Raw genomic sequence first — 19,832 nt, 5'->3', positions numbered from 1 at the left:
AAAATTGCCGTATGACCTTAAAAACTCTTACCTGGTGTTTTTAAAACCAAAATTTTAGGGAAAGAATCTCGGGATGTGCTCTGAGGAATTTCAAGAAGTTCTAATGGCTCCTACACGATTTGGCCTTGAGGATAAGTGTAGTACAGAGACATAACTTCTTACCATAACACTGGACGTCATGGAGAAATACGTGCACTTTGAATGAGTTCAGAAAAACTGTTTCTTTTTATAAGCTAATTGAAGCAGCCAATCAAAACATGGAGTAGAGGGAATGTAAGTCTGCAATGCTGTCTACTGTTTTACATTGCTTTGTCATTAAAAGTGATGTAGAGAAATAAATAATTGTACTAGTCATAAAGGTAGTGTAAGTCTGCTTCATAGTAAGCAGTATCAGTGTGATAGGAAATGTAGAACATAATTGAGCAAGAAGGGGAAGATATTACTAGTCCAGGATTGTGAAAATGATCTTCAACATTTTAATTGTGAAAGTTGCGGAAATACAACATGACGGGATTGGCTTAAAGAGAATTCTAAGAGTTATAAATGGCTCAGACACGATTTGGCCTTGTGGAAACGTGTGGTAGAGAGCGAGAAGTCATTTATTGTATGTAACATGTTTTTGAAAACGATGGAGGTTTTCTTTCAGAAAGTGGCGGGTTGAAAGTAATAACAGCACAACAGAGTGTAAGCTGTTCATAGGACATCCTTGGCCGTCATGAAAAGTAAGTTAACTTTAAGGAGTTCTGAATTCTGATTTGGTATGTTGTATGGTTTTTTTAAACACAATCATTTTGATTGTGGTTTTTTTTCCCCGCTGTTATATGATGAATACCTTCAAGTCACTGTTTTAGTGAAATTTGATACATTCTGAGAACAGCAAAAATAAACCATTTAACATGTATAATTAATTCTGTTCTGTTTGCATTTATGATGTACATGTAGAACTGTGTAGGAGGCATGGAGAAGGTGAGGCTTCTGTAAGTGTCAAAGTTGTTGCATACAGTGCTCATATTCTACGTAGTCTTTTATATTTCATTACTTTCACTGTTTCTGACTGATCTAAAAAATTTTTTTTAAAAGAACAGTAAGTATAAGGGAAGGAAACAGACAGTTATGTTAAAAGAAACACAGCTATAGGGAATAAACTTGGGATACTGTTACCCGCAATCCTCTGCTGATGATGTCACTGAGCATGTCATGAATGATGTAATATGTGACATCATCAGCAGTGGATTACGGGTAATAGTATCTCTAGTTTACTCCCCTATAGCTGTCTTTCGTTTAACATAACTGTCTGTTTCCTTCCCTTATTCTTACTGTTCTTTTTTAAAAAAAAAAATTTTTTGGTTCGCTTCCGGTTCGCGTACCGGGGAGCGAACTGGGAAGCGAACTAAGAGAAATAGAGGTTGGCACAGTTCCAAATATTGTACCAATTTTTTAATAACGGGGAGGTAGTTCTGAAAAGAACTTTTTTTTTATATTGTTTTTGTTGTTTTATATTTTTTTATTATTTTTCTGAACATTTTTTTACTTTTTTTGAATTTTTCTGAACAGTTTTATATTTTTTTTGTTTTTTTTTCGGAGGGGGCAACGAAAACGATTCATTGTAAAGGGCTCAACAGGAGCAACAAAACAAAAAAAAAGAATTTATTATTTGGGGCGTTTCGTACAAACTTGCATATGATAGTCAATAGCTCTGTTGATCAGAGTGATGCTACTTTCTCCGTAGCAAATGAATCCACTGCAATGTACGCAGACTTGTTTTACTTCACAAAATCTCGTTTGTATATTTGGCACCATCTCCCTGCCCTCTGGTCCCGTTACTTCCGGTACAACAGATCTTCTGGCCATAATAGGGAGATTATCTAGGTCGTTACGAAACTGTGCAGCACTGTAGTTGTTAGGATGCCACCTAGTCATATGGCGATGCATTGTGTAGTTTCCGAAACTGTATTTTTTGTCGGTCCCTCTGGACAGTCTATCTTGACATATAAGGCAAGTTACGTATCTTGCATTTACTTTTTTCTGACCTTTGGGAATTTAAAAAAATTGCCAAATGAAGTTTTCTTTCCGGTGAGACGTCCTGGGCTCCTCAGGCAAAAAGTGCCTCTCTTCGTGCTCGTCGTCCTGTTCCTCTTCTTCCTCTTCTTGCTGAATTATAACTTCAGCAGGTGGTCTACTCTTCCTTGGATGTGGTGGGGGTGGTGGGGAAGCACCAGCTGAAGCTACTAAAGAAGCCATTGCTCACTGGTAACAAAGGGTCTTTCTCTCACAATGATGAAAGTCAGAGTGAGGAAAGAAGGAGGGATTTTCATCATTTGGGAAAAACAATAGTTCTCAACCAATGAAAAGTGTTCATTTTAGATTATATGACCTAGTCTTACATCATTAGGAAACCAAAAGTGAAATGAACCAATGAAAAGTGTTATTACCAAGTCACATGACCTGCTGTGTTTACGTTATGCGCTTTGCAGGGCCTCCCGGTTTGCTTCCAGAAACCTGTGCTTTGCGACTCGGTAAGCGTACCAGTTCGCTAACGTAGCACGTCATATGACGTATCACGCGACAACGCGAAACGTCATGCGGACGGGAGGCGTCACGATGTTGTTTTCTAACGCGGCAGTTGCGGTAAAGAAACGTTTACCGGCTCGCGGTCTATTTCGCGGCATCAAGGTCAGCTAACAGGAAGCTTCCCGATTCGCGAAGCGGGAACGAAGAAAAAAAAATATAAAAAAAAAAAGTTATTAATAAACATATAAAATATATTTTTGGATTTAAAGAAGAATACATTTTACAGCTACAGATATTAGCTGTTAAAAAACCAATGAAATTCACTGAAAAAACCATAGGTTATAGACCATATATAGTTAGGAATTAGCATTTACAAAACCTTGAAAATTCACTGAAAAAACCATAGGTTATAGACCATATATAGTTAGGAATTAGCATTTACAAAACCTTATTTTACTCACACAAAACCATTGAAATTCCATATATAGTTAGTTGCACTAACTATATATCGCGCACCCGCAATCCACTGCTGATGATGTCACATATTACATCATTCATGACATGGTCAGTGACATCACTGATGACATCACTGATGACATCTCAAATGACATCACTGATGACATTACTGATGACATCTCAAATGACATCACTGATGACATCATGACACACCAATACCAGTTACTACATACGCACTCACTGATTCCTACGTCTACACACACATTTACTCATTCACCCATACAATCACTCATACATACAGTCACTCATTATTACAACACTATCATATGCACTCATACACCTATGCAGACAGTCACACACTGCCACTCATCCATGGAGTTACTCACACACCAAGTCAGTCCTGTAAAGAATCAATCACACTTCCATTTCTTCATCTATACAGTTAAACACAGAACACCATACTTCAGTGACATCACTGATGACATCAATAATGACATCTGAAATGACATCACTGATGACATCTCAAATGACATCACTGATGACATCATGACACACCAATACCAGTTACTACATACGCACTCACTGATTCGTACGTCTACACACACATTCACTCATTCACCCATACAATTACTCATACATACAGTCACTTATTATTAGAACACTATCATATGCACTCATACACCTAGTCAGTCCTGTGAAGAATCAATCACACTTCGATTTCCTCATCTACAGTTAAACACAGATCACCATACTTTTCACACATATACTAACACATACTTACTCTCTTATACAATCACTGATACAAGTACACATTGATATGCACAGAGTCACACACCTCCCAGCCAGCCACACACACACTCAGTCTTCCATACATCCAGTCATTCTTCAATATGTAAAACGTATTTAAACTTTACAAAAACACACAGATACTAGATGATGTCATCAGTGATGTCATTTGAGATGTCATCAGTGATGTCATCAGTGATGTCACTGACCATGTCATGAATGATGTAATATGTGACATCATCAGCAGTGGATTGCGGGTGCGCGATATATAGTTAGTGCAACTAACTATATATGGAATTTCAATGGTTTTGTGTGAGTAAAATAAGGTTTTGTAAATGCTAATTCCTAACTATATATGGTCTATAACCTATGGTTTTTTCAGTGAATATATAGATAGATAGATATATATATATATATATATTACGACCGCCAGTAGGTAATATATATATATATATATAAATATATATATATATATAAATATATATATATATATATATATATATATATATATATATATATATATATATATATATATATATATATATATATATATATATATATATATATATATATTACCTACTGGCGGTCGCCAGTAGGTAGTTATAGTTAGGACCTAGTTTCCATAGGAAATCCGCAACATTCTATTGAGAATAACTTTGCCGCCGGTGGACAAATCTTTGCGAATTTCTCAAACAAGATGGCTCGGTCCTCTGTGCTTCTTCTGTGAAAGTTTGGGGGGGATTCGTCAAGTGGGGGCTGAGATAAAAGGGGGGTCCCAAAACTTGTTTTCCCCATGTTATTTTCCATAGGACGTTTAGACACGGCTACAGCTCGAACGACTGAATAGATTTATAAGAAATTTGGTAGAAAGGTAGAGTCCGGCTCGCAGATCACACTTTTGTTTAAATGGTGTAAATCCGTCCAGTAGTTGGTGAGAAAATTAAAGTTAAAATCAATTATATATCTGTAAGCGTGCACGGGTGCGCGCACTACTGCGGCTGTGCGCGAGCGGAATTCTGATTTGCTGTCTAATGTCTGTCAACATTCGATTTGGAGGAAATCAGGAAGAGTTGACTGCCATTTTGTTAGTGCGAGTGAATATTTTGTACAGAACAAAGGGTTAGAACTTGGAAAGGGGAGAAGGTAGAGATTGTCTGGCCGGGTAGGTTTTCTCAGGGGGTGCAGTAAGGACCCTGAACACGAAAATAATTTTTTTTTCTTGTGAAAAAAAGTTGCGGGGTGCGCGCACTTGCTCGCGCATCCCTATTTACAAGACTGTGAAAAACTATAGTGGAGAGCATGGAAAGGGAGTAGGGTGGAGACTGTTATATTTCGTAGGTTTCCTCAGGGGTTTATTAAGGACGCCGAAAGTGTAAAAGTAGCTTTTTTTTTGCAAAAATGTTGCGGGGTGCGCGCACCCGGTCGCGCACGGCGAACAAAAAAATAAAGAAAGATTGAAATAAATTACAAGTTTGAATGTTTAGATGTAAGGTGGCTCTTAAAAGAACCTTTGTGTTAATTTTGTATCTTCTGCACTTATAAGTAAGTACCGATGCAGAGTCTTATGTTACAGAGGAAGATTTTATTTCCTTCATCCATGAAATTAACACCATCTCTCCTATAGATGCCTTGCATGTTGTAACGCAAGTTGTTGTTGTATATAGAACCCATGCTATAATCTCTGAGGAAAGCAGAAACAGATTTATTTACATGTTTCCTTGCTTTCTCAATCTGTGGACAACGTTGATTGGACCAATTCCATTTCTGTCTTTGGCATATATTGGAATACACCAAGATAGTTCGAGGAAAAAGTGACATCAATTGACAAATGGTGTCTTTTAGAAGCATTTCCAGACCTACCCCTGTTAATGTGCCTAGATCATTCCCACCACAGTGCACAATTATTAGGTTAGGTTCAGGGAGATGCATAAAAGTTTTCACCAATGGTATCAATTGGTGACATCTCAATCCTCTTTGGCCAATCCACGTAATGTGCACATTTGGTAAGTCAAGGTTAGAAATTCGTCTGTTTGCAGCATATTTTTCACTCCAGTGAATATAGCTGTGTCCTACAAGCCAAATCTTCATTTTCAAGGCAGATGCAGTAGTACTCCGATGGGTTCTGGAAGTGGAATGGCAGTTAGAAGGGGAAAGTGAGGAAAAAAAAGTGGATGAGGTTTGGTGTTGATGAAAAACTAAAAATGATTGGTTGATTCTTATACTTTTAGATTGAAGACTACGTTGTATGTTACTGTTTTTTTAAAACGAAAACTTCTATTGGTTGTGAAAAAAAATGAAATATAAAAAAACAGTGGATAGGCAGGTGTGTTTGGAGGGAAATGAGCCTTGATGCTTTGATTTAGAACGTTGAGATATGAACTTTTGACCTGTGCCTTCAGCCAGGTGCAGAATGAGCTGTTACCATGGTAACACCCAGAGAAGGCAGAGGGTGAAGGGTGACCTTTATGTGACTTTGAAAATATTGAAAGGGATAACCAACTGAAATGTTAATTTGATTATGAAATTGTGCGGGAACAAATATGATTGGTTGAAGAGACATATATGAGTGTGTATTGACAGGAAATCTGTGCCATTAATTTTTGGTTGCAGTGATAGAAGCATTATTGAGAGTTCCGTCAAACGACTATCTGATTCGTGACTATCATTGTTCTACATCTTATATAGCATTGGTAAAGGTGAGTCTCTAACTGCTTCTATTGTGATGTACCGTAAAATGTGGTTTGGTCACTACAATTGTTTATTTCCCTCACAGTCTGTGAGAAAGCCGCAATTTTAAACTTTGGCACTTTTTTCTATTTCTTCAACTACTGTTCCATTTCATTTAATCACTCTTTATATACATTATTTATTTGGAATTATTAGTTTTAAATTACGATTAATAAATTAGATTAAGCTCAGTGGACTTCAGTCATGTTCTTATGTTATCCCCTACTGTTAGTTCTTTTAATGCAATGTCAGTCAGAGATGGAACTGCAACAAAATTTCGGGGGGGGGGAATTTTTTTTTTATTAAGGGGACATGAACGTTTATTGAGTAGGTAGAGTACAGCTGGAGGGGCTCTCAGAATGGGTAAAAGAAGTGCAAGGTCTAATTAACATTCAAATGGTTCTTTATAGAGATGTGAAACGTTCAGGTGGGGCTCTGTGTGTATCTGGGATGTATGTTATCTTGGGCTTCCACAGCAGACGGGAGGGGGAGGGGGAGAGGGGGCTGAAGTCCTGTGAAGTTAATGGGGGTTGCGCGCCGTTTTTTCACTTACTTTCAAGTGTGAATTATAGTTTTGGAAATATTTTTGGTATACTGAATAAATGGTATATAAAATATGTTATAATAGACAGTAATTATTTGACTGATTTGGGAGCGTTTCCATATAATCTGTACAGTTGGTTGAAGATCAGAAAATTGAATTAGCAGAGACACAGATAATGCAGGTAGAGAGAGAAATTGTAGATTATATGTCATATCATCGTCTAAAAGTGCTAATGCTTAAAGTATTTATAAAGTTTATGATGGAAGATAAAATTACAGTGTGGTGTGTGGCCGAGGGCTGCACTGGTGGGGGTGGGGTGAGAAGGGGAGTGGGTCGAGTAAAATAAAATGAAAACTTGTGACCATGAGGTTGTACACAGGTTCAAGAAGTACATGCCTTCATACATTGAGGTACCAGACTGAGTACACATAGAGCTCTCTACCTCATGCCGTCTGAATCCATTTTTATATCCCTCCTGCTTTCTGTATCCGTTGCTCTGTGTTATCTTAGTGTGTGTGTCTGTCTGTGTCTGCATTCAGTCTGGGCTGAGGAAGTTTGTTCTGCTGGTAGACACAGATAGTCGCATCAAAGTACTTGGCAGGTTTTCAAAATACTATTTATATAATTGAGATGCTTTTTGGAAGCGCTAGTCAGTGACTGACTACTTTCAGAATTTCCGCTCGGTCGGCTCCACAGAGCAAAGGGTTTGTCGTATTTCATTTTTTAGTCCGTTTGGCTTTCCACTTTGCTCTCTGGTGGCTGGCGAAGAAGTGTTTGTTATAGTGGAGATGAAAGGGTGATAAGTAGTGAAATACGACATAGCGTCTGCTCTGTAGAAGCGGGGGAGGAGTGATTATCAGTCTGAGTGAAGCGCAACTGCGGCGGTGCTTGGTAACAGAATTAATTTTTTTTTCCCAGAGGTACAATAGTTTGCATGGTCCGCGACCCGCTAGGAAAGGCTTGACGGGCCGTCACAGGCTAGCGGGTTGCAGTAAGAGTAACTCAGGTTGACAAAAGAAAACATGAACTTAGTGCAGCTGAGATTACGTGGAACACATGAATACACATTTAGTATACAATAATTTCAGTTGTGAATATGGATTAAAAGAGGGAACGTATATATTTGAAATGTTTATTCACTAATGCAGTGCTTTGAAGCGAAGTTTATTATCTAATATGAGTAAAGATATTATAAGAAACAAAATAATTGGCATAGTTACTAGTCTATAGAACACAAATGGTAGAAGCATAGTATGATGCAAAATGAATAAGGTTTAATAAAACATATTCTACAGCCTCCTAAGCAAAAATATTACATTATATTAAATCTAAGAAGGTGTCTTTTGATTTAAGTTCAGTAATCATATATGAAAATACTAGTGGTTAGACATCATCTCATTAACAATTAGTTGTGTGCATACGAAGCACTATCAAGTTTGTGTTATGGCATTGTGTAAGGAAATACAAAACGCGCCAAAAGCGAGAACTTGGCTGGAGGTGGAAGTATGTTATCTGTAGGAACGTTCGAAAAACAGTGTTCAAAACAACTACTGTATTGAGATAGCATTTGAAAGGTTTCAGTGCTCGATGTCAGATAGAGCTCGATAAGCAAGGGTTATATCAGTGTAACCACATATTTTTCTGTTATGAATGGAAAATATTTCACTAGGCAGAAAAGAAAACCAGCACATGTGTGTGATGCGGAAATACAGAGTAGAAAGGGAAAATGGCATTTAAACATATAAAAAGTCATTGTAACTTTACACATTTATCAGGGTACATTTAACCATATTTTACCCAGCCTTGCTTCGAGAACGTTTCAAATAGGATAAGATAAGATAAGCAAGTGATTTGTTGATATTAGAGTACAATGAAATGTTTTGAACGAAATCGAGTAGGTGAGGAAAAAAAATTAACTGCACATAAAACACGAAAATCTCACCAGTACGAAATTGTAATGTCCACAGTTAGTAAAGCCAATAGGTCTGTTTATATAAAAAAATAAAGTACAAAAAACGTGAGAAAGATAGGGAGGGAAAAAAAACTTAAGACGTCAATGGCTTGCATAAGAGTCATCCTACAAGTGAGTAGGCGAAGTAAGCAGCAACCGCTTCTAAAAGGAAGTCAGTGTTATCATCCGAAAACAAGTCAGCCATCCAATTGAAAAGAGGAAATGAACATACATGTTCTTTAATTACCGGAGCCTCTAGTACCATCAGAGGACAACTCGGTGACTTTTCTATGTAGCTGTGTGCCAAGAAATCTTGCGCCGCTGCAAATATATTCCAATGACCCAGAACTCCATGTATCGCTGCAAAGGCCATAATCCCTCCGTCGGAACAAAGCTGTTCATGATCAATTAACGGATTCATGAGATGATTGTAATTCAATTCAGGAGATACCGAGTTGCAGAGACATAAGTCCAGGGCGCACATGAAATCACAGCTCAGGCAATGAAATACAGGCTGCACACAGGTGAAATAGGAAAATCGAAATGATAATCCATATGATCCACTCAAAGTCGCGAGTGGCAGGATGCCATAGTACTCAAGCATCCTGTGGCGAAACAGTTCTAAGTGCTCCAGCTCGTTTGGGAAGACAGGACGGACATCCATTTTGTAAAAAAGAAAATAGGAATAGAAAAGTTGCAGCTACTGCAAGTAGATCAGGAAGTTCACAAAAATAGGTCAGAGAGTATGGAGTGAAGAGTAGCAGAATGACTTTAAATAATTTGGGGAAAGAAATCACAAAACCATTGGTTAGTAGTTGCAAAAAAAAAAGGCCAGCTGTGAAGTGGAGGATGTGTTAAAGATTATGGGAGTCACCTCAGGAAATTGTAAAGGAAGGTCACTATTTAATAAGTTATGCGGTTCTCTGCGAGTGTTAGCTAAGTGAAGGTGATATGTTTGTGTACAGATGCTAGGGTAACTTGATTTTGTGACAATAAGGCTGTTGTTCATGTCTTGAAATGGAACTTTGAATTCAAGGCCGGAATTCGCGGCCAGATGGAAACATCAAGGTTCCCATGCGGGGGTGGATAAACTACATTCTTACAGAGAAGCATATGAAGAGTGACTGTTACAGAGTAAGGTTTGTCGTTTAATAAGTCATAGCAATTCTTATTGCTTGAAAATAAATAATCACTGTTGAGTATTAAGGTAAAAGTCGGCTTTATAGGAGGCACGGGTGTACCTTTGAAAAAAAACATTACAGCGGTTCTAGTTAAATAAGTCATGCAATTGGAAGTGCCTGGATGTGAACGACTAATCCTATGTTTCAGTACCCTCATCTCTATACAAATATAATGTGTTGCCGTCTCTAAGGGATTTGTAAGTAAAAGGGGGAGACTTTGGTTTTATGTTACTCAGAGGTACTGAGCCGGTTGTATGTATTTTTGTGAAAAAAATCTGTGGAATTTAAACATTGAAAAAGCGCGAAAGATAGAGAAATTAATTTGTGCATTAGGCATGTTGCAGCTGCGGCTTCAAACTAAAAAGGGTAAAGTGTCTAGGCGTTGAATGTGGAACACCGAAAAAGAATCGTGTGTAATGGAAAGGAAACGGGGTTTGAAAATGAAATTTAAAGGTGCAAAGGGAGAGGAGACATTAAGATAGTTTCAGGGCTTTAAGTGTGCCGGGCCTTTCGGGTCTCATTAGAGGCAGTTTCTTAAAGCTAGGCTGGGTGTGTATCAGGGTGCACTTTTGAGCTCTGGCATAGGTAGACTGTTTTTTTTGCCGGCCTATCGTGACAGCATGCTGTTGCAGCACTTCAAGAAAAAGTGGCAGAGGAAAAAAGAGAGTGCTGAACGGACACGTTCAGAAACTGCAGGTGGATTATGTGTGGTATTGATATTAATGCTTATTTACTTGTGCAGCTATGAATACATGTCAAAGGCAATAGTCCACAGTTGCTGTAGGTATCATGTTATCTAGTGTACCATACCCTCATGCTTTGATATGTAGGGCAACATTTACAGTGTGGTTTGTGGTTCTGGTGGGTGAGGGGTCAGAGGGGAAGGGGTGGGGCTAAAGGGAAACAAAGAGTTTTGACTATGACGTTATACTGAAGCTCCTGCAGCAGATATCTTCATGCACTAAGTTACTGTGGAGTTAGCAAACATATATCTGTCTTCTTTTTTCCCTTTTCTCAATATCTCTATCTTTGTGCTGGTTCCTTCATATATTTCAGTGTGTCCGGCTAGTTCTATGTTTCTTTGTCTATTGTGCAGTTTTAATTTATAATGTGTACTCTCTGAATTCTACCCTTCTTGTCTCTCATGTATTTTCTCTGTATTCTGTTTTTGTTCTCCCTCATTGTTTGTTGTATTCTTTCTGTTTCTCTTGTTGTCCCTCTCTTTGTTGTCTTTTTTACAACTTTTTTTCCCATCTGTGATTCTTTAAATTTGTGGCCTGAATTATGCCCTTGCTTTCCCTCTCCCTTGTGATCTCTCACTGCTTTCTATGGTCGTTTTGTATCTTTCTGTATTTCCTGCTTTCAATCTTTCTCCTGCATTATCTCTATGGTGGTGTATCTCTCTCTCTCTGTTCTATTCAGTCTGCTTCTCTCCATCTCTCTTTCAGTTCTGCTCTTCTTGTCCATCTCTGCGTTCCTTATGCTCTCTTTCTGCCTATTGTGCTGTTTGCCTGGTGTCCTCTATTTCCATGTGCCTCCGGGCGTTTGATTCTTTGTGCCCTGTCTGTTGTTTCTACTCTGTCACACCCTGTCTATGTTCATTTTTTTGTTTTTTCTAACTTTGCTCTTTTTGTTCACTATTCTCTGTTTTCTGTTATTTTTCTTTTTCTCTATTTGTGCTTTCAAAGCTGGTCTCTCTCTGCATATTCGTGTCCCTGGTACTGTGTGTCTGTGTCCAGTGGTCTGTGTCCGTTTTATTCTGTGTCTGTTTCGTAATGTACATCTCTCTGTATCTCTGTCATTAGTTTTGTGCAACTAGTGATTATGAAAATGTAGGAAGGAAAACGATTCAGTATAATTACCAAAATTCAAATTATAAAACTCAAAAGCAAATGAATCACCCAAAATTATGTAAAAAGAGGCTTCATTCACAGTGTGATGTTCAAGTTCCATGCTGATATATTTTGCCAAGTAAGATGGGTAACAGATATACTAAGTAAGATTGTGTAGCAGTCCATATCATAAATATTGCATGTAGTATCCTGGCAATGTGTGGGAGATTATACTGTAAATGAAGTTTGATTTTTAAAGAATCTGGGTGAAAAATTTGGTTATTGGATGTGTTTAAAAAACAAATTTTAAACTTAGTTAGGCTTTATGATATATAATGGAGAGAAAATTAGGGAATGTATCTGTTAGGCTTGTCATTTGGCACAATGGGTGTATGTTGTGTAATACATATGTCTGAAATATGTTAACTAAAATTGAGTTGTTTATTTTTTTCTTTACAGTGTTTGGTGTTGAAAAGCAACAACCTGTAGTCAACCTGATATACTTTACAACAATCAAATTCTTTTTTCCAGGTGAGTTGGTAATTTTTAAAGGCAATTTATGTTTGTACAGATTAAAATAATAAGTAAGATTTTTTAGAATATTTGCACTGCTTCTCTTTTGCTAGAAGATTTTATGTTCTATTTTAACCATGTCTGTACCTGCTTGCACTACATATGTATTTTGAGATAGGTTTCCACTGTCTGTTGGCACGATCTTTTTATGGGCCGGGTCCATGTGTTATTTTCTATGCAGTTCTGGTTCATCTATTCTTTGACTGCAAGAGTTTGCTCTTTACGTGGATTAATTCTTGCTAAGTTATCATTATCTCTGTAACTCGTGCTGTATCATTTGTGTACAGTCTTTATTTGTTGAATTATAGAGGTGTATTATGATGGCATAATGGGCATTTTTTGTGCATATATGTGACTGTACTATGTATTTGCACGCTATTATATGCATTTGCAGAGGTCTAGCATGAAATGTTCTACATTCGATGAAATTCACATGTTGAGTATGCTGTTGAAAGGTAAAAGCAACTGTCTCTGTGGGAAGTAGTAATGTGTTTAGTGAATGTTTTAATTGGTATATTGTGAGTCCCCTCTTCAGACTGCATACAGTTTGAATCGTAGTTTGTAGTGGTGAACTCAGAAAATAGATCTCTAAAAATAAATTAGAAAGTCTATCAACAGTTCTACAGTCCAGAAAACCTAAAAACAAATTTCACAGTAAGATGTTTTTTTACAGCACAATTTACTTAAAAAGATTGAAAGGGATAGTGTTAATGTCTAGGATCATAGTGTCAGTTTCTTTCAAAAACAAGAGGAAGGTGCTATCTTAATATATGTAGTTAATGTGTTAAAAAGTATGAAAATGTATGTAGTTTAAAAATTTGTAAAGGTAATTTTTGGTTATCTATTCATGAAAAAGATATAATTTAGTCTTTAAATTTTTTTAAAAGGACACAGAAGACAGAAAAGGAATACTAAAATGGAAAATAATTTCGAAAACATAAATTTACATTTTGAAATTGCAAATGAATTAATAGACGAATTACTAGATGGAGTATTTGAGGAGGAAAATGACTCAGAAAATGTGGACTTTATGGACCGCACTTTTGACAGTGCTTATTTAGAAATGGTGGAAGGGGAAGAAGAAAATTTGGAAGAAGAAAATTATAATAATGAAGAAGTTGCAGATGAAATTATGCTACAAGTGATTTTAGAATATGAATTATTAAATGAATAAAATTATTTATATTAAAAAATCGTCGGTGATTTGCTTTATGAGAATGAGAATAAACGTTTTCATCAACTGTATAAGAGATTAAAGTTAAAAAAATTAATAGCATGAGGAACACCTACAGTGCTTGAAAATGAGTATAGTGTTAATATGCCTGAAAAATTAGAATCATAAAATATGTCTATAATGGTGACACAGCTATGGACTGTTATAAAGTTAGAACCAATATTCACTACAGGATTTCCTACTCTGTTCAGAGACTGTTTCTTTGTCTTTAATCTACCTACAAAATAAAGCAGTGATTATAATTTGTATGTTATATGGTAGTGAGTTCTATAATATTTTTTAACTTTTTTCAAAACAGATTGTCATTTTTAACACAAACATCAATCAGTATGCCGACCAGAAATGAAAAAAGAAAGCTGTATAAACGGACATACCATTTGAAGAGGAGAGAAGGACAACAATTACATAATCATGAAAGGACGGAGAAAAACAAGAGTGCTCCTGGTAAGAGCAGCAAAGATTTTATAAAAAAGTTGTGTCAAAGAAAAAGTAAATTGGATAATATTCAAAAGGAAAAGCAGTTGTCAGTATCTACAAGGAGAAATGCAAGAAAAAAGAAAAATGTGTCTGAAATCAGCGGTGAGGAAAATATGTACAGTAAAAGACGTACTAATCAGTTTGCGGAAATCAGGAAGTGTATGTTTCATAACAGAGTAGTTTCGAATTTATTAAAAAAGGAAAAAGTTTCTAAAAGGAAATCTGCTTTTTATAAGAAGAAAAAATATATAGAGGATGTTGTTGAACACGCGTTTGAGACAATTTTTTAAAATTTATTTTAGTACTTAATAGAATAAATACACTAAATAAGGCAATTAGAGTTTTAAAAGCTAAGAGTAAATGGAAGAGACACATGAATAGAACTCATTTTTGTAAGGTGTTTTCTGGGAAATGGATGTATACTTCAAATTCTGAGCCATTTTTTAATGAAGAGAGTTACTTTCAAAGTAACGATATGTTGCATGCAGTTGACACCAGTGGTCGAGCGTATGAGGTGAAGGATGGCTCTCCTATTGAGAAAGAGAAAATTGAGGTTAGAAATCCAGAAGGGCCAATAGGTGGAGAAGTATTAGAGGGACGTGTTCATGCTCCTGTTTATAGTTGGAATTGTAGCAGTATTTGCAGTGTACGACAGGATTCAATTGATTTCTTTCGCAATTTCTTACGTAAGTACACTAAGGAAAGTCTAAAAAAAAAATTGTAATGTTGCAAGAATTAGATCGCTGCAGAGTGAGAGAAAAAACAGGTTTGCAAGGCCATTCTCTGGCTTGTCTTTCTAAAACAAATATGCCAGAGTGTTTTTCATCACTTCAGGATGTTAGCAGTGCATCATACTAAAATGAGAAAATTTGTGAGAAAGTTGTATTATGCAAAAATTCCAGCACTTAAACTTAAACAGTTAAATAGTGCTCTTTTGCATGGATGTGCATTAGATGTGAAGAACATTTGTGCAGAAATTGAGGTAAGTTATTTTGGTCAAGATGTAGACAATGCAGAAACTGATATAGTTATAGAAGGAAATGTGTAAGAAAATGTTGGACATTTTAATACTGAAGATTTTGAACAGGAAATAACAAAGTTCAAGGTCATTGCAGGTGAAAAACCACATTTTACGTGTGTGTGTTGTCGACGTATTCATTACAAAAGTCAAACTAGGTTAGTTGATTTATATTTAAAAAGTGAAAATGAAGATAATACTCAGTGGAGAGAGTTTGCGACTTATTTGTTGGTAGAAAACTATTTTGATTTGGGTTTTGTGCAACGTATTTGTAAATAGTGTTATAATAAATTAAATGAAAATAGAATGCCTGCTAGAGCTGTATATAATAATCTTGAGTTGATAAATATTCCATCGGAACTGAAGGATTTAAATACTTATGAGACTATTCTGATTCAATGTGTACATCCTTTTCAGGCTATTGTTCGTATGGAGCCTAAGACTGGGAAATTAAATCCTTCAGATTTACAAAGTGGATTAAAGGTTAGAGTTGTATATTTGCCACTTGATTTAAAAAAAAAATATGGAGACAATTGGTATTGAAAATGTAGAAGAGGTACCTCTAGTTATTCTAGTTAATGGTGTACCTACAAAGAGTAAGAAAATCTGGCAAGATTTAGTTGATGTTAGGAAAGTCAAAAAGGCAACGTAGTATTTAGTCAAAAATAATAAAGACTATACAAATGTGTACGTAGAAGAAGAGAATGTAAGTGAAGAAGAGGATAATGATTTGTCTATTGGTCAAATTGAAAAAGGCGACTTGTCCAGAAGGGATGACATTTATGAACATTACAGTGGTTATCCACTGCATTCGAAAGAAGCAATGGGGAATGCTATTGAGTTATTTCAGATGAAAAAAGCAGAAGGAAGTCCGATTAGTGTATGGGAAGAAAGTTTGGAAGGTCGTTGTTTCCCACAGTTATTCCCAACAGGTGAAGGTGCGCGATATGATGATCGACCTATGCAGATTCCTGCATCTGAGTACCGGACAACAAGATTATATGCGGAAGATCCGAGATTTCGTCAATGTATTCCATATTTGTTTCATCTTCTGTTTGAGAGTGACTTACCTGGTCTTTCTTATGCAGTAAACCATATCTTAAAAACTGGAGTGCATCTGCAAAATGTTTCAGCAAAGGAATTTATGGATAAAGTGCAACAGAAAGACAGTGTGTTAGATTCTCACCTAATTAATTTAATGGCATGTCAGCGTGGTACTAATGAGTATTGGTACCGTCGTCATGGAGATTTAAAATGCATGCTAAGAAACCTAGGAGCACCTAGATGGTTTTTAACACTAAGCTGTGCAGAGTATGCTTGGGAAGATTTACTTGATTTTCTTCGAGAGGCGAATGCAAATATTGAAAATATAAACTACAAGACACCTGGAAAATTGTGTTTGTTGGATCCAGTTACTGTTTGCAGATATTTTAATCATAGATTTGAAGCTATGATGTCTTTTATTACAAACAAGAAAAATCCACCGCTTAGTGAAGTTCTGGATTTCTTCTGGAGAAAAGAGTATCAAGCAAGAGGTGCTCCTCATATTCATATGCTATTATGGATCAAGGATGCTCCCAAATTTGGAACAGACTCGGATGACACTGTACTGTCTGTTATTGAACAATATGCCACTTGTGACATACCTAACAGTACAACTGATAAGGACTTAAGAGGACAAGTGTTACGCTTTCAAAAACATCGTTGTGGAAAATATTGTCTGCGAAAATTCAAATCAAAGGATAAATTCTATACTAAATGTCGTTTTGGATTTGCACGACCGGTGCTTTCAAAAGGAAGAGTCAACAATTTGATGTCATCTTTGCGACATAATATCACAAGAAGATCACCCAAAAATACCTACAATTTAAGAAGAGGTGAAGAGTCCAAATATATAAATGACTATAACCCAGTCATTTTGTCCATGTGGAATGCTAACATGGATATACAATATGTTGCGGATAACTCTATTGCTGTGGCTCGATATGTAACGTCTTACATTACAAAATCTGAAAAGACGGAACTGAAGGAGATGTGGGAAGATATTTCTCATGAAAAGAGCCTAAGCAAGAAATTGTATACGTACAGTTTGAAGATGTTATCTCATCGAGAAATTGGAGCATATGAATGTTGTGATCGATTATCATCAGCAAGTCTTTATGAGAAATCTAGAGGTATCCTGTGGGTGAGTTTAGGTCTTGCAGGAACACGAAACCGTGTTTTGAAAACTGTGCAAGAAATTGAATATTTAGCACAGAAAGAACCAAACAGTACAGACATTCTGAAAACAAATATGTTGGATACATACTATCCAAATAGAAGTACTCTGCTTGAAAACATTTGTCTGTATGAAGTACTTGAAAAATACATTTATAAAAGGAATATTAGAGAGAATATTGAAAAAGGTGTATACGCTGTAATTGGACAGGAAGGATGTCTGGTTAAACAAAGAAAAGGACACTTGATTAATCACCGAAAACTGAGTTGCGAAAGTCCTGACAAAAGAGAATTTTACTATTTAGCTCTTTTGCAACTGTTTAAATCATGGCGTACAGAAGAGGAACTAATTGGTGACTTTAATAGTTATGAAGATTCATTTAACGCATCTAAAAGTAGTATAGAATGTCCTGTTTTTAGTAATTATCTCAAAATGTTGAACGACGAAATAGAGCAAGAAGCAACAATTGCAGCGGAGATTGCTGGAGAAAGCTCTCAAGATACTCAAAGTTCTGCATCGTTGAGTCAGGATCCACTGGGACAACCAATTATCCGAAATGAAGCAGCCACTGCCATGGATGAGGTGGATAGAGCAATGCAGCAAGCTCAAGAGGATATAATAAACTTAGAAGAATTTGAGAAGGAACTTAATCTTGAGCAAAGACAGATATATGATGAGGTGACAGAGCACATTGAGCATGGTTTTCGTCATGACAAAAAAGAATGCTCTTGTATGTCATTTGAACCTATTCGACTATACGTAAGTGGAGAAGCTAGAACTGGTAAAAGTTTTCTAATGAAAGGAATTACTACATATCTACAGCAAAGAACTGAGTCACCACTGTCTTGTGTGGTTACTGCTCCAACTGGATTAGCAGTTTATAATATTAAAGGTATTACTTTACATCGTTTACTGATGCTGCCAGTTGAACATGACAATAAATTACAATATCACAAGCTATCTGGAGACGCTTGTTATGAAGTTTCTAGAGTCCTTAAAGAAATGAAACTTCTCATTATTGATGAGGTAAGCATGGTATCCAATTTAATGCTTGCTTTTGTGCATTTAAGAATGCAACAGATACTTATAACAGACTATGATGTGTTATTCGGAGGCAAACATGTCATAGTTTTTGGAGATCTACTGCAACTAACTCCTGTGAAAGGAGAACCTGTATTTCAAACTGTTACACATGAAGACACCAGAAAGTGCCTGGGCAGTATTGGAAATGTTAATATATGGTCACATTTCAAATATACTGAACTGATTCAAAATATGCGACAGGCAAAGGATACTAAATATGGAAATATTCTTCAAGATATAAGGATTGGAAAACTAACTGAAGATGCGAAAGAAACTCTACGAACACGATTACTTTCTAAGTTGTTTCCCAATGAAGATAATGTATCAGAGAAAATATATAGTAAAGAGGTAGAAGAGAAGTCAGTCATATGCTTGATGCCAACGCTAAAAGAATGCTCTGTTTTCAATGAAAAAATGTTGAAGTTGGAAAATCAAGAAATTAAGAAACTGGAAGCTAAAGATAAAATAGAGCATGAAGGAAGTACTATTGTTTTGTCTGAAAAATTGAAGTTAAAATTGGATTCTCTTCAGAAATCTATATCTAAAACTGCTGGCTTAGAAAAGAATCTGTATGTATGTTTAAATTGTCGGAATATTTTAATGGAGAAATTTACATGTAGAAAGAGATTTGGTGAATGGAGCAATGGGTAATATTGTTGGTTTTGTAAATTACCCAAATAGAGATGAGATTGAATTTTTAAGAATAAAATTTGATGAAATTGAGGAAGTTCAACAATTCAGTCGCTGTTCAAGTCGTTTTTTGCTTGTGAAAGACTTATATGTCCGTCGGAAGCAATTTCCAATTTGTTTGGCATATGCAGTGACCATTCACAAATCTCAAGGTTTAAGTGTAGATTCTGCTTTGGTAAATATTGGAAGCACTGTATTCAAAGAGGGTATTGGCATATGTTGCTTTATCTCGAGTTAGAACTTTATCTGGACTTTATCTAATTGATTTTGATGAGACAAAGATTAGTGCAGATTTAAAATGTGTGAAGGAGTATAATAGGTTAAGAAGAGAATATGCTCCAAGTTTACCTCAATATCCTTTAATTAAAAAGAGTATGGTTGGTCAGAAAAGGAGAAATGAGGAGAAATGTAGTGAAGTAGTAGAGAAACGAAGAAAAAAACATGAGGCTGTCATTGGTAGCAGTAAGAAAAAGGTTAGTATTGAAGAGATTGTTGGATTTAAATTTGAAAACAGGTCTGGTGTCAACTGTTATGCAAATGTAGTGGTTAAT

The sequence above is a fragment of the Lissotriton helveticus genome, chromosome 10, assembly GCF_964261635.1.
Source record: "Lissotriton helveticus chromosome 10, aLisHel1.1, whole genome shotgun sequence".
NCBI lineage: Eukaryota > Metazoa > Chordata > Amphibia > Caudata > Salamandridae > Lissotriton > Lissotriton helveticus.
This window is presented reverse-complemented; position numbering follows the sequence as displayed.